The sequence below is a fragment of the Schistocerca nitens genome, chromosome 2 (genome assembly GCF_023898315.1).
Source record: "Schistocerca nitens isolate TAMUIC-IGC-003100 chromosome 2, iqSchNite1.1, whole genome shotgun sequence".
Taxonomy (NCBI): Eukaryota; Metazoa; Arthropoda; class Insecta; order Orthoptera; family Acrididae; genus Schistocerca; species Schistocerca nitens.
This window is the reverse complement of record NC_064615.1, coordinates 552,106,880-552,123,879: the sequence shown is the minus strand read 5'-3', so window position 1 is coordinate 552,123,879 and position 17,000 is coordinate 552,106,880. Positions and strand designations below refer to the sequence as shown.

The 17,000-nt window shown below is 40.8% G+C and overlaps 1 protein-coding gene across 2 annotated transcripts in view; it reads left to right on the top strand.

Moving 5' to 3' along the window:
• Positions 1–17,000, top strand: part of LOC126236572 (tRNA N6-adenosine threonylcarbamoyltransferase, mitochondrial) — a 131,822-nt gene that overhangs the window by 98,202 nt on the left and 16,620 nt on the right. The gene's annotated exons all lie outside the window — the stretch shown is intronic.

The window sequence follows — 17,000 nt, the reverse complement described above, 5'->3', positions numbered from 1 at the left end:
CGGGCCGTGCCCGCATGCCGGCGGTCACGAAGATGTGGGCGTCGGAAACTGTTGTGGCATCGATGTGCTTGCTACGGCCGCCCTGGTCGCCAGTTCGTACTTCTTGCTGAGAGTCTTCTTAATTACATTCAATGCCGGGTCCCAAGCCTTGCTGAGATTGTAGCCGCAACCTCGGTTGATAAGATCTTCCCTGATTGCGGTTACAATCTCAGCAAGGCTTGGGACCCGACATTGAATGTAATTAAGAAGACTCTCAGCAAGAAGTACGAACTGGTCACCAGGGCAGACGTAGCAAGCACATCGATGCTACGACTGTTTCCGACACCCACGACACCCATGTCTTCGCAACTGCCGGTGCACGGACGCAGGCGCGGATGGTGGAGAGAGCAGCCTGCGGGGGGAGGGGATTTAAATCGGCCGCCCGCCCTCAGGAGCTCAGTTCGCCAGTGCACCTGACGATGAACCGGCAGTATACCCATGGACTGTTCGAGCTGTATATTGTTGTTCAAAGATACATAGCCTATGTCCATCTGAATATTCAGTAGAGTATCTTTTAAAATTTGTATTAAATCTGCCAAGAACTTCTCAAAATATATATATTTGTCCAAACATTTTTAGAGTAATGTGATAAAACTTGAAGTAAATCAGTCAAGTTCTTCATGAGGTACTCGGTTAAAATGTTTCTCCTTTATATAACATTTGTATTTAGATATTATATAGATTAAAAAAAAAGTATATAGCCTGTCTGAATGTTCATTAGACTTCTTGTTGTTGTTGTGGTCTTCAGTCCTGAGACTGGTTTGATGCAGCTCTCCATGCTACTCTATCCTGTGCAAGCTTCTTCATCTCCCAGTACCTACTGAAACCTACATCCTTCTGAATCTGCCTAGTGTATTCATCTCTTGGTCTCCCTCTACGATTTTTACCCTCCACACTGCCCTCTAATACTAAATTTGAGATCCCTTGATGCCTCAGAACATGTCCTACCAACTGATCCCTTCTTCTGGTCAAGCTGTGCCACAAACTTCTCTTCTCCCCAATCCTATTCAATACTTCCTCATTAGTTATGTGATCTACCCATCTAATCTTCTGCATTCTTCTGTAGCGCCACATTTCGAAAGCTTCTATTCTCTTCTTGTCCAAACTATTTATCATCCATGTTTCACTTCCATACATGGCTACACTCCATACAAATACTTTCAGAAATGACTTCCTGACACTCAAATCTATACTCGATGTTAACAAATTTCTCTTCTTCAGAAACGCTTTCCTTGCCATTGCCAGTCTACATTTTATATCCTCTCTACTTCGACCATCATCAGTTATTTTGCTCCCCAAATAGCAAAACTCCTTTACTACTTTAAGTGTCTCATTTCCTAATCTAATTCCCTCAGCATCATCCGACTTAATTTGACTACATTCCATTATCCTCGTTTTGCTTTTGTTGATGTTCATCTTATATCCTCCTTTCAAGACACCATCCATTCCGTTCAACTGCTCTTCCAAGTCCTTTGCTGTCTCTGACAGAATTACAATGTCATCGGCGAGCCTCAGTTTTTATTTCTTCTCCATGGATTTTAATACCTACTCCGAATTTTTCCTTTGTTTCCTTTACTGCTTGCTCAATATACAGATTGAATAACATCGGGGAGAGGATACAACCCTGTCTTACTCCCTTCCCAACAACTGCTTCCCTTTCATGTCCCTCGACTCTTATAACTGCCATCTGGTTTCTGTACAAATTGTAAATAGCCTTTCGCTCCCTGTATTTTACCCCTGCCACCTTTAGAATTTGAAAGAGAGTATTCCAGTTAATGTTGTCAAAAGCTTTCTCTAAGTCTACAAATGCTAGAAACGTAGGTTTGCCTTTCCTTAATCTTTCTTCTAAGATAAGTCGTGAGGTCAGTATTGCCTCATGTGTTCCAGTATTTCTACAGAATCCAAACTGATCTTCCCTGAGGTCGGCTTCTACCAGTTTTCCCATTCGTCTGTAAAGAATTCGTGTTAGTATATTGCAGCTGTGGCTTATTAAACTAATTGTTCGGTAATTTTCACATCTTTCAACACCTGCTTTCTTTGGGATTGGAATTATTATATTCTTCTTGAAGTCTGAGGGTATTTCGCCTGTTTCATACATCTTGCTCACCAGATGGTAGAGTTTTGTCAGGACTGGCTCTCCCAAGGCCGTCAGTAGTTCCAATGGAATGTTGTCTACTCCGGGGGCTTTGTTTCGACTCAGGTCTTTCAGTGCTCTGTCAAACTCTTCACGCAGTATCGTATCTCCCATTTCATCTTCATCTACATCCTCTTCCATTTCCATAATATTGTCCTCAAGTACATCGCCCTTGTATAGACCCTCTATATACTCCTTCCACCTTTCTGCTTTCCCTTCTTTGCTTAGAACTGGATTTCCATCTGAGCTCTTGATGTTCATACAAGTGGTTCTCTTATCTCCAAAGGTCTCTTTAATTTTCCTGTAGGCAGTATCTATCTTACCCCTAGTGAGATAAGCCTCTACATCCTTACATTTGTCCTCTAGCCAGCCCTGCTTAGCCATTTTGCACTTCCCGTCGATCTCATTTTTGAGACGTTTGTATTCCTTTTTGCCTGCTTCATTTACTGCATTTTTATATTTTCTCCTTTCATCAATTAAATTCAATATTTCTTCTGTTACCCAAGGATTTCTACTAGCCCTCATCTTTTTACCTACTTGATCCTCTGCTGCCTTCACTACTTCATCCCTCAAAGCTACCCATTCTTCTTCTACTGTATTTCTTTCCCCCAGTCCTGTCAATTGTTCCCTTATGCTCTCCCTGAAACTCTGTACAACCTCTGGTTTAGTCAGTTTATCCAGGTCCCATATCCTTAAGTTCCCACCTTTTTGCAGTTTCTTCAGTTTTAATCTACAGGTCATAACCAATAGATTGTGGTCAGAGTCCACATCTGCCCCTGGAAATGTCTTACAATTTAAAACCTGGTTCCTAAATCTCTGTTTTACCATTATATAATCTATCTGATACCTTTTAGTATCTCCAGGGTTCTTCCATGTATACAACCTTCTTTCATGATTCTTAAACCAAGTGTTAGCTATGATTAAGTTGTGCTCTGTGCAAAATTCTACCAGGCGGCTTCCTCTTTCATTTCTTAGCCCCAATCCATATTCACCTACTATGTTTCCTTCTCTCCCTTTTCCTACTACCGATTTCCAGTCACCGATGACTATTAAATTTTCATCACCCTTCACTATCTGAATAATTTCTTTTATTTCATCATACATTTCTTCAATTTCTTCATCATCTGCAGAGCTAGTTGGCATATAAACTTGTACTACTGTAGTAGGTGTGGGCTTCGTATCTATCTTGGCCACAATAATGCGTTCACTATGCTGTTTGTAGTAGCTTACCCGCATTCCTATTTTCCTATTCATTATTAAACCTACTCCTGCATTACCCCTAATTGACTTTGTGTTTATAACCCTGTAGTCACCTGACCAGAAGTCTTGTTCCTCCTGCCACCGAACTTCACTAATTCCCACTATATCTAACTTTAACCTATCCATTTCCCTTTTCAAATTTTCTAACCTACCTGCTCGATTAAGGGACCTGACATTCTAAGCTCCGATCCGTAGAACGCCAGTTTTCTTTCTCCTGATAACGACTTCCTCTTGAGTAGTCCCCGCCCGGAGATCCGAATGGGGGACTATTTTACCTCCGGAATATTTTACCCAAGAGGACGCCATCATCATTTAATCATACAGTAAAGCTGCATGCCCTCGGGAAAAATTACGGCCGTAGTTTCCCCTTGCTTTCAGCCGTTCGCAGTACCAGCACAGCAGGGCCGTTTTGGTTATTGTTACAAGGCCAGATCAGTCAATCATCCAGACTGTTGCCCTTGCAACTACTGAAAAGGCTGCTGCCCCTCTTCGGGAACCACATGTTTGTCTGGCCTCTCAACAGATACCCCTCCATTGTGGTTGTACCTACGGTACGGCTATCTGTATCGCTGAGGCACGCAAGCCTCCCCACCAACGGCAAGGTCCATGGTTCATTGGGGGGGGGGGGGGGCAGTATTTAACTTTAATAGCAGGAATTATCTCTTAAAATGTATTTGGAAAATCTTTTGCTATGCAGTGTAGTGATCATCAAGAAATTCAATATGTTGCGAGAGATGTTCAAGTTGTTGAATATTTTCAGTGGCTGTATTGACACTGACAACTCAAATAGTGTGTGCTGCCTGCAGACACTGTGGAAGTATTCCAAAGTGAATTCTCAGAGCTGGTTTCCTCATTAGGAGTCAATTAATGCTTCATATTATAGAAAATGAAGTTAAGTAACTGTTTATGGTCTGTGCTCTTTGGTTAAATGGTGTCTTACTACCTCTTACTTCAGTCCCAACTCGGAGGTTTTGTTTCAAAATTGTGCATTAAGAGCCTGCTGGTGAAGTAGGTGTGCATTGAGATTAAATTGTTAGTTGAATATAACATATACATTATTAAGATTCAGGTGTTGCTTGTAACAGACTCATAGCTAGGATGATAATGAAAAGTCTCATCAGCTAGCCATCCTTCCACCAAAGCTATGTACTGATGTGGCATTACGATTGCATGGAGTGGCAGGTAACAGTGACTCACTAATGTGGGCATTGTCATTGAAATAGACACCATTGATATTGAAGCAAAGTAATTTGTGGATATCTAGCTGACTCAAAAATTTATTGGCCTGTCTTTCAACAGTATTATGAAAAAGATAGATTGCTACTCACCACATAGAGAAGGCATTGAATTACAGACAGGCACAATGAAAAGTCTGCTAATGTTTTAAGGTTTCAGAGAAAAACTGTCTTTTTCAGAAACAGAAAACTCATCACATCTATAAAAGCAAAATTGCTCACATGGCCACTGTCTCTGGCTGCTGTGGCCTGATTCACGGCAGCTGAATACAGTACTTGGATACAGTGGCCATATGTGTGCGAGTTGTGCTTGTATGAATGTGGTGAGTTTTTTGTTTCTGGAAAATGACATTTTTCCTCCAAAACCTTAAATGTTTAGCAGTCATTTCATTGTGCCTGTCTGCAACTCAACATCTCCTTTGTGGTGGGTAGCAATCTATCTTTTTTGTAGTATCGTTATTGTCCCATCCAGGATATTCAGTTGTTTGATTTTTCTTATTGGCATGTCTTTCATGTTTCATATTGTCATATATTTGTCTGGAAGAAACTTAAGTTGTTTTTGTTACAAAATAGTAAACAAAACTTAGGTTGCAGGAGGCAGGAAATGGTTATTAACACTGGTGTACATGCTGTATCATATTTAAAGATCTCTGCAGCCAGAAAGATCGAGGCGTATGTAAACAAACAAAAACATCTGGTTTCGGAAAATTAACAGGTTCTAAATGCTCAAAGAAAATCTTAACCTTCTGTCAGGACATGATGTTGAATCTTGAAAGGTGGATTGCTGAATCACAAACTAAACAGTTGATCCTAAGCTATGGTAATAATCTTAGCATCACCTTATCAGAAAGCTTCCACTGTCATTTCTTTCTTGAAGTGATTTTTGGTGCTATTAACATTCTGGGAACCACTAGATACACTAAACTATCCCAGAGTCTGGGTTAATTTTGGTCTTTACACTGGGATAACGACCATACCCCCAGTTTCTTTTTGTTGTGAAAGGGACAAAACTTTTCAAATTCAGAAGTAATCTTGAGCAGTTACTCAGAGAGTCGGTATGATGTGAAATACCGTGTGGGGATAAACTGTCGCAGACCAATCAACCAAACTGAGTAGATGATCTAGACAGGACTTCAAGACACTTATATTCTGTGGATTGTGGTTCTGAAATATCCCCTCTTCTTGTGGGAAATCCTGTGGTTCTCTGTTTATCAGTTGAATGAGATAGTGAAGATAGGATGATGCATCCAGCCTGTGATCTTCTGTACTATTGACAAGCACTAGTTACAAAAAAACTCATATGTTTATGCATAGCCAAAGTTTCCCATAGAAACACATTTGTTTGAGTGCTGTAAATGATACGTAACTATTCTACATACAGTCTGATTGGTAGACATAATCAGTATGCTGCAACACTGATTGCATTTTGTGTCCTGTCACAATGAATTTATGTAAAACATTGGCTGACTCAGAGGTTTGGCTCTGACATAACAATTCAACTACCACTTGTTGCATTCCCATGGTGCAACAGTTAATTTCAAGCAATAATGGTACATCGTTTCAACTTTTAGATAATATTAACAATATACTTACATGTCAAATTACAACTAGCAACATATAAATCTCTGGTACTATCTACAATGTAAAGTGCAGAGATGACTGCTCAGCACACAGTTGAGTCATTGAGCAGGCAAGAGGCACATAAACTAGACAAAAAGACGTTGCTTGTTGCTGAGCTTTTGGGCAGTGCCCTATTTGGAGCTAAATCTCTCTCTCTCTCTCTCTCTCTCTCTCTCTCTCTCTCTCTCACACACACACACACACACACACACACACACACACACACAAACACACACAGTGTGGTGTGTGTGTGTGTGTGTGTGTGTGTGTGTGAGAGTGAGTGAGAGAGAGAGAGAGAGAGAGAGAGAGAGAGAGAATTGGAGTTTAAAAAACAATCACCCTTTGTGTGTGTTTTCCACCCTGGACTTCCCTGTGTCATATTCATGTCAGTGTCTGGTGGGTGGATGCTGTGTAAAATTCACAAGCTATACATGAAATAATATCATACATAGCCACCTTCTTGACATTACTTGATACCTATATGAATGGGTTACTTGTGCAGTGGGCTGTTGACCATTTTCATAGAAAGCTGTAGCTCTTCATATTTAATAATTTTTTAGTATATCTTTTGGTCGTAGGTGTGAGCAGTAGTCTAAAATCTGGAAATGTTGCACAGAATATTCTATCATTTAACACATTTCAAAGTGTACTTCTTTGTAGATCATATTGCAATAGGACTCATCATATCATGTCTCTTTTTACAATTTTCGGTAGTCCTCTGTATTAAAACTCTAAATTGAAAATTATATTGATCTTCTAGTATCACAAGTTAAATATATGTAACATCAGGTTTTTATGGGTTTTACTTGTATGTAGACCATGGTAATTCACTAATGCCCACTGCTACAAATTTGTACAAGCCACACAGTGCATTCTGTGTAGAATAATTGGAACTACAGCAGAAATATTGTCTTTGGCTGTGTTTGTAAATCCTTAGGAGCACCAGTGCAGAAATTGATTGTCATCATGTTGTACAAGGTATGTGAGGTCCTCTGTTTATGTGGGTAATGCATCTTTAATAAGTATATCTTAAATATTTTCTTTATAAGCATAAATCAGTTGAGAAATTATTTCAGTTCTTTTAGTTCTGTATACTGAAATGTATATGAAATGTAGAAATGTATTTATGTTGGACAGTGGACTTCCCCCATGGACCATGGACCTTGCCGTTGGTGGGGAGGCTTGCGTGCCTCAGCGATACAGATGGCCGTACCGTAGGTGCAACCACAACGGAGGGGTATCTGTTGAGAGGCCAGACAAACATGTGGTTCCTGAAGAGGGGCAGCAGCCTTTTCAGTAGTTGCAGGGGCAACAGTCTGGATGATTGACTGATCTGGCCTTGTAACATTAACCAAAACAGCCTTGCTGTGCTGGTACTGCGAACGGCTGAAAGCAAGGGGAAACTACAGCCGTAATTTTTCCCGAGGACATGCAGCTTTACTGTATGATTAAATGATGATGGCGTCCTCTTGGGTAAAATATTCCGGAGGTAAAATAGTCCCCCATTCGGATCTCCGGGCGGGGACTACTCAAGAGGACGTCGTTATCAGGAGAAAGAAAACTGGCATTCTACGGATCGGAGCGTGGAATGTCAGATCCCTTAATCGGGCAGGTAGGTTAGAAAATTTAAAAAGGGAAATGGATGGGTTAAAGTTAGATATAGTGGGAATTAGTGAAGTTCGGTGGCAGGAGGAACAAGACTTTTGGTCAGGTGATTACAGGGTTATAAATACAAAATCAAATAGGGGTAATGCAGGAGTAGGTTTAATAATGAATAAAAAAATAGGAGTGCAGGTTAGCTACTACAAACAGCATAGTGAACGCATTATTGTGGCCAAGATAGACACAAAGCCCATGCCTACTACAGCAGTACAAGTTTATATGCCAACTAGCTCTGCAGATGATGAAGAAATTGATGAAATGTATGACGAGATAAAAGAAATTATTCAGGTAGTGAAGGTAGACGAAAATTTAATAGTCATGGGTGACTGGAATTCGTCAGTAGGAAAAGGGAGAGAAGGAAACATAGTAGGTGGATATGGATTGGGGGGAAGAAATGAAAGAGGAAGCCGCCTTGTAGGATTTTGCACAGAGCATAACTTAATCATAGCTAACACTTGGTTCAAGAATCATAAAAGAAGGTTGTATACCTGGAAGAATCCTGGAGATACTAATAGGTATCAGATAGATTATATAATGGTAAGACAGAGATTTAGGAACCAGGTTTTAAATTGTAAGACATTTCCAGGGGCAGATGTGGATTCTGACCACAATCTATTGGTTATGAACTGCAGATTGAAACTGAAGAAACTGCAAAAAGGTGGGAATTTAAGGATATGGGACCTGGATAAACTGAAAGAACCAGAGGTTGTAGAGAGTTTCAGGGAGAGCATAAGGGAAGAATTGACAGGAATGGGGGAAAGAAATACAGTAGAAGAAGAATGGGTAGCTCTGAGGGATGAAGTAGTGAAGGCAGCAGAGGATCAAGTAGGTAAAAAGACGAGGGCTAATAGAAATCCTTGGGTAACAGAAGAAATATTGAATTTAATTGATGAAAGGAGAAAATACAAAAATTCAGTAAATGAAGCAGGCAAAAGGGAATACAAACGTCTCAAAAATGAGATCGACAGAAAGTGCAAAACGGCTAAGCAGGGATGGCTAGAGGACAAATGTAAGGATGTAGAGGCTTGTCTCATTAGGGGTAAGATAGATACTGCCTACAGGAAAATTAAAGAGACCTTTGGAGAGAAGAGAACCACTTGTATGAATATCAAGAGCTCAGATGGCAACCCAGTTCTAAGCAAAGAAGGGAAGGCAGAAAGGTGGAAGGAGTATATAGAGGGTTTATACAAGGGTGATGTACTCGAGGACAATATTATGGAAATGGAAGAGGATGTAGATGAAGATGAAATGGGAGATAAGATACTGTGTGAAGAGTTTGACAGAGCACTGAAAGACCTGAGTCGAAACAAGGCCCCGGGAGTAGACAACATTCCATTGGAACTACTGACGGCCTTGGGAGAGCCAGTCATGACAAAACTCTACCATCTGGTGAGCAAGATGTATGAGACAGGCGAAATACCCACAGACTTCAAGAAGAATATAATAATTCCAATCCCAAAGAAGGCAGGTGTTGACAGATGTGAAAATTACCGAACTATCAGTTTAATAAGTCACAGCTGCAAAATACTAACGCGAATTCTTTACAGACGAATGGAAAAACTGGTAGAAGCGGACCTCGGGGAAGATCAGTTTGGATTCCGTAGAAATGTTGGAACACGAGAGGCAATACTAACCTTACGACTTATCTTAGAAGAAAGATTAAGGAAAGGCAAACCTACATTTCTAGCATTTGTAGACTTAGAGAAAGCTTTTGACAACGTGAACTGGAATACTCTCTTTCAAATTCTGAAGGTGGCAGGGGTAAAATACAGGGAGCGAAAGGCTATTTACAATTTGTACAGAAACCAGATGGCAGTTATAAGAGTCGAGGGGCATGAAAGGGAAGCAGTGGTTGGGAAAGGAGTGAGACAGGGTTGTAGCCTCTCCCCGATGTTATTCAATCTGTATATTGAGCAAGCAGTAAAGGAAACAAAAGAAAAATTCGGAGTAGGTATTAAAATTCATGGAGAAGAAGAAAAACTTTGAGGTTCGCCGATGACATTGTAATTCTGTCAGAGACAGCAAAGGACTTGGAAGAGCAGTTGAACGGAATGGACAGTGTCTTGAAAGGAGGATATAAGATGAATATCAACAAAAGCAAAACGAGGATAATGGAATGTAGTCAAATTAAATCTGGTGATGCTGAGGGGATTAGATTAGGAAATGAGACACTTAAAGTAGTAAAGGAGTTTTGCTATTTAGGGAGTAAAATAACTGATGATGGTCGAAGTAGAGAGGATATAAAATGTAGACTGGCAATGGCAAGGAAATCGTTTCTGAAGAAGAGAAATTTGTTAACATCGAGTATAGATTTAAGTGTCAGGAAGTCGTTTCTAAAAATATTTCTATGGAATGTAGCCATGTATGGAAGTGAAACATGGACGATAACCAGTTTGGACAAGAAGAGAATAGAAGCTTTCGAAATGTGGTGCTACAGAAGAATGCTGAAGATAAGGTGGGTAGATCACGTAACTAATGAGGAGGTATTGAATAGGATTGGGGAGAAGAGAAGTTTGTGGCACAACTTGACTAGAAGAAGGGATCGGTTGGTAGGACATGTCCTGAGGCATCAAGGGATCACAAATTTAGCATTGGAGGGCAGCGTGGAGGGTAAAAATCGTAGAGGGAGACCAAGAGATCAATACACTAAGCAGATTCAGAAGGATGTAGGTTGCAGTAGGTACTGGGAGATGAAGAAGCTTGCACAGGATAGAGTAACATGGAGAGCTGCATCAAACCAGTCTCAGGACTGAAGACCACAACAACAACAACATGTGTAACAGTGGGCATTTAAGATTACAGTTATGAATGTTTGTCTCTATGATGTATAGGTATTTTATTTTACTTTCAGTTAATGACTAATGTCATTATTGAGGTTAGTGAATATGATTTCTCTGAACTTGGTGGTGGTGGTGGTGGTGGTGGTGGTGGTGGTGGTGGTGGTGGTGGTGATGGAGAAATTCCGACAATGTTAACAATTTTCATAAAGGTGTACTTCTACTCGAGGCGTTTGAAGAGTAAGCTGTTTTTGATTTAGTAAATCCTGAGGATGGTCTAGAGCAGGCCTTCAGGATGTGACTAGGTGAGCATGAGCACTTGCACTTGCTCACTGCCTGGGTAGTGAGCCCTTGCAGTAAAATGGGATGGTTAGATGTCATTGTGCAGCACAGGGCAAGTGCTAACTGTGTGTTGTCTTCAGTTGAATGATGATATGTTAAGGTCATCATAGGCTTAGACATAGACATATGTACTTTATGATGAGTTGCTTAAAGTGGAAAGAATGCCTTTTTAAATCAGTCAAAAGCAGCATTATGACAAGGTTAGAAACTGCAATTTACTGGACATCATTGCGGGATGGCTAGCTGCAGTCAGATCTTAGAGAACTACAGTGTGACAGGCAGCTGAGTGATAAATTTCATAATAAAATAAGTCTTGAAGGCTTGTGTAATTGATGTTTGGACGTACATATTTGTGCGAGAAACTTTTTCCACAGTGTAGAGAACAAAATCTCCCCATGGAAGCTTAATGACAGATTTCAACTTAAAAGATTATTTTGGAATTAGCAGTGCATAGAAAGTGGCACCAGACATTGATGATTTAGTGAAAAGCAAAGTAAGTTGTATTCATTGACATCTAATGATTTTACATTTGGTGTGTGAATAAAATAATCGCAAAATACAAGTTGATGTCAATTTCAACTTTGTCCAAAAATGACATTCATCATAAGGCTGCTTCAACTGTAAGGAATATTATGTTTTGTACATAGTTGCCCCATGTTCACTGCCTCATCAATAAAAAGAAATGCAAGCTCTCTTTTGATTGGCATTTCTCATAAATAGAACAGTCTTAGGAAATAAATTGGCCATGAAGGGTATTTATTAGTTGCTGTGAAGTGATACATCTCCTTAGAACTATGCAACATTAATCTAGAACAAAAATCAAACACTGGAAAATCCAGGATGAAATCGAGCTGCCTGGTTGCTCAGCACTGAGGTATGAGCATGAGCCATCTCTCACAAGCAGATCAGTAAGCAGGCCTGGTCTAGAAGATACAGTCTTACCTAGGACTGATGATGACTTCACTTCAGAAATCCATTCATTCCCTTCCAGCAGACAAACTTAAAGATGTGCTTACCTCTTTCAAGTACCGGTACTTCAAATTTCTTATGACACTTGAAATTCTGGAACTCTTTGTTCAACAAACTAAAATTTATGGTGCTGGAAAGTTGGGTATCACTGTTAACATCATCATATCTGAGCTAGAGCAGCTTTTAGGTATATATCTGTGAATTACCTTGGCTCAAATGCATAATAGGCAATGTTAGTGAGAAACAATTATGGTGTATAAACAGGTTTCTGATATAAGGACCTGAAACTGCTTTCAGAAAGTAGTATCTCTGTTGCATTTCTAGGACAACCTCATTTTTGTTGAACTGACAAAGAAAGAAGACAAGCTAGGCTTACTGCTGTGTGTCTCACAAACTTCCCTGAGAAAATTGCCTGAGCAGGATCACTGTGTTGACGAAATAATGATTTCTTTTGAACTGTGCACTAGTCTTCAACAGTGTATTCAAAACAAGTCAATAAGATGAGGCTTCAAAATGTGGAAAAAGCCACTTCCTCACAATGTTTGTATGATTTTGATATCAAGGTGCAGTTTCTAAGGCAACAAAGAAAATGCTGGGAAGAAATCTTGTTTACAATGTTGCAATGAAACTAAAAAGCATGGGAATACAATTGATTCTTTATGGTGTACACAGACATTTTTTTCACATCGTACCATGTCACTCAGAGCCTATTGAAGAGGGACATTTATTATACAGGCACAATAATAGCTGAAAGATTCAAGCAATGTGCTCTTGCTGACAAAAATCAGATGAAAATGTAAGGATGTGGTACTATAGCTGCACAAGTTGATACAACAGGAAAAACAGTCATTGGGAAACGGTGTGCTAACAAATGCATTACATTGTTATCTTCACTGACAGGTTTAGAACCAAGTGTCATGACAAAAATATGGGATAGGTATAAGAAAAAGCATATTGATGTTCCAAACTACCCATTGTTCTAAAGTACAAGTGTAATTTTGAAGGAGCAGAAATTTATGATCTGTTGAAATAACTATACAAATATCCTATAAAGTTGAGAAGACGGTATTTTTATGTTTTCTAGCGCACCGACATTGGCATACTTCAGTGACAATTCAATATTATCATCATTGTCCACAGGCTTGGCAACAGGGAAGGTTGTAACTTTCCCTCTGCCGCCACATGTAAGAAAACCTTACCCCTTCCACACTTCCTTATTGCTTGTGCTCTCTGCAGAGCCTCCTCCTGACATGATGCTCACCGTAGATGGAGAACAATAAAGATTTTAGCAGCCTTGTAGCAGTTATTCATAACAATATCATTTATGAAAGCTGTGGAGCACAAATTAAAGAAGATCCATGCAACAGTTGAGGAATGTTCCTCACTTGAACGTCAGCAGCAACATCAGTGCTTTGGAAGCCACTATATGGTGCATAGCAGATGTTACATAAATTGCCGAAATCAAATGCTGGCATGATTCCCTCGAAAGGTCATGGCCAATTTCCTTCCCCAGTCTTAGCTTGTCCTCCATTCTAATTTTAAGTCTTGTCATTACATGAGATGTGTGTCAGGGAAAGAAGTATGTTTCTTCACTGAGTCAGGATTATCGGATCTAAGAAATTTGTAGTTAAGGCTCATCACAATGCACAAGGCTGTTCTTGTAGCATCTCCCACTGCAGTTTGTTGAGTGCTTCGGTGACATTCTCATGCTGACTAAACAGACCTATGATGAGCTGTGGAGCTCCTCTTTGAATCTTTGTATCCTCCTGTTAATCCAACTTTCTAAGGGCCCCAGACCAATGAACAATACCCAAGCAGTAGATGAATGAAGATATTGTAAGTGACTTCTTTTGTGCATGTATTAAACATCCATATGGTTCTTCCAATAATTCTGAGACTGGCATCTGTTTTCTGAACTGCTTGATTTATGTATTCATTCCCATTTAAATCATTCTGAACAGACACCTCAAGAAATGTGAAGGATTTGACTGAAAATGTAAAATTTATGGAGTCCTCTCTGACCAGCACCAATCCATGGCAAGGCAGGCTTGCCACAAGGCCTGCATTGTAATGTCAGACAGGCAGGGGAACTGATACTGCAAATAGTGTGATGCAAAATCAAGGTGATTGTTATACATTGTTGGAGCAAGGTGTCTGAATTGCCAATGCCCACTGACACTGCAGAAAGTAATGAACTGAAAGCCTGAAATGAAAGGCTGGGACACCACAATACACTGAAGAATGTTGATAGGCCCAGTAAACCAAGCTACATTCAGTCATCCCATGAGAGAGCTTCAAATATTTTGGCTTCTGAGTTCTTCCTCTATCTCTGTTTAGTTGAAGTGAGCCAATTATGAAGCAGGACTTTGATGCACTGACCATCATTCACCGGATAATTTTGACTGTTGTGAGCTGCCATCTGTTTCTCCACTCATGAAGACTTGGAGCCTTCTACCACCTGCTCACTGGGAGCACTGGCAGACTGTCACTGTTTGAGGCAGCACACTAGCAATTGCTACCTGCATCCCACAATGTGCATTTGCATCTGTGAGTGGACACCAGTGTCCACGGCTTTATTGTTGTGGAGAGGTCACCCTATGGGAACCCTGAAACGTAACGGCTAATGGGGCTCTGGTGAAGCTGCGATAGGCCTAGCAAGCCAGTAGTGGATAAATCAACTGCTTTTAAAAAGGGAACATGCCTCGGATCACGGAACGGATTTAAAGGAAACCGACCAAGCAATGGAAAAGGATTACGAGATGGTTTACGACCGGGCACCTTAAACGTAAGGACTCTAACTGGGAAGTTAGAAGAAATTGTAGAAATGATGGAAAGGAGGAAATTGGACATCTTGGGACTTGCTGAGACTAGGTGGAGAGGAGTTGGTGAAAAACCACTAAGTAAAGGATGTAAACTGTACTGGATAGGGAATGAGAGGGGAAGAAATGGAGTGGCAATAGTGGTCAGAGAGGGTCTGCAGGAGGAGGTGGAAGGTATCAATGATCGAATGATAAAAGCCAGAGTACGAGTGAAAGGAAAAAGCATTGAAATCATCCAAGCATATGCCCCACAGGTGGGGTGTACAAAAAAGGAGAAGGAGGAATTTGAAGATGACATGCAAAAGCAGCTAAATGGAGGTAATCAGATTATAATAGGGGACCTCAATGCACATGTTGGCACAGACAGGAAAGGGTTCGAGGAGATAATGGGACCAGAGGGCTGGGGGAACCGAAATAGAGAAGGAAAATTGTTGCTGGAATTCTGCAAGAGGAATGGGCTGGCGATCGCAAATTCCTGGTACAAGAAGAGAAGTAGCCACAAAATAACTTGGTACAGTGGAGACTGGTCCCAAAATTCAGTAGTAGACTATGTACTAGTGGATAGGCAGATGATGAGCAGCCTCACAGATGTTAAGGTCATTCCATCTGAGGCCTTAGACAGTGACCATCGGCTGTTGGTAGCCACCCTGAGAGAGAAAAAAGATAGGAGGGCAACAGATATACAGGAGAAAAGGTTGAAGACATGGATGCTGAAAGAGGATGAATGGAGGACCCAGTACCAGACACTGATCAGGAAGAAGCTGCCAAAGGAAGATCAGAGAACAGTGGAAGAAGAATGGGGAGATTTTAAGAGGGCTCTAGTTGAGGCAGCTGAGACTGTGTGCGGAAGAACTAGCACAAAGAGGAGAAGTAAGGAAACCCCATGGTGGAACAACATATGTAAAGAGGCAGTACTTCGAAAGAATAAAGCCTTCAGAGAATGGTTCCAGACCCGAACAGAGGAAGCTAGGGTAAAATATAAGGAAAGCAAGAAAGCGGCACAGACCATAGTAAGGGTGGAGAAGAAGAAGTGGATGGAAAAATGGACAAGAATGTTAGAAGAGGACAGTGAAGGGAACAAAAAAGTACTTTACACCATGGTAAGAAATAAGAGGAACGACAGAAGCGAGTGCCTGAGGATCATGGATAATAATGGAAGAGTTGTGGAGGAAAGGCATGAGCTCAAAAAGATTTGGAAGGAGTACTTTGAAGATCTGTTGAATGCCACCAAGCGGGTAACTAACAGCGATGGAGAGCCTAAGGCAGCAGACGATTATAATAGTGGGGAAATTGATGATCTAACTTGGAATGAAGTGGAAGAAGCCATAAAGAGGATGAAAGGGGGCAAGGCACCAGGTTGGGACGAAGTAACAGTGGATATGATACGAGCAGCAGGAGTAGTAGGAACCCAGTGGCTATACAGAGTGCTGAGGGTGGTGTGGAAGGAGAACAGAATTCCTGAGGATTGGAAGAAAGGAATTATAGTCCCAATCTTCAAGAAAGGGGATAAAAGGAGATGTGAGAACTACAGAGGAATCACCCTGCTATGCCACTGTGGAAAAATCTATGAAAAGATCCTGGAGAAGAGAATAAGAAGCAGTATTGAAAGTAGACTGCAAGAGGAGCAGTACGGTTTCAGACTAGGAAGATCAACAACGGACCTCATATTTGCGGTAAGGCAACTGCAGGAAAGGCACTATGAGTACGGGAAGGACTTAATCATGGCCTTTTTAGATATTGAGAAGGCGTATGACAGTATCTGTAGGGACAAGCTCTGGGATGTGCTGAACGCAAAAGGGATAGATGAAGAGATAACACGAAAAGTCAGAAAAATGTATGAGGGAAGTGAGAGTTGTGTGAAAGTGGGGAGGGAACGTACTGCATGGTTCAAGCTGGAAAATGGGCTGCGACAGGGAAGTGCACTTTCGCCTTTATTGTTTATTATTGTTATGGATGAAATCCTACAGCAAGTATCAGATGCAATTGGAGATCATAAAATGAAAGCAGTGCTTTTTGCCGATGACCTGATGTTATGGGGAAATTGCGAGAAGGAGGTGCAAGAGCAGTTAGATGTATGGGAGGCAACGGCAGCACAATATGGAATGCATTTCTCTGCAAAGAAAAGTGAAATAATTGTCACAAC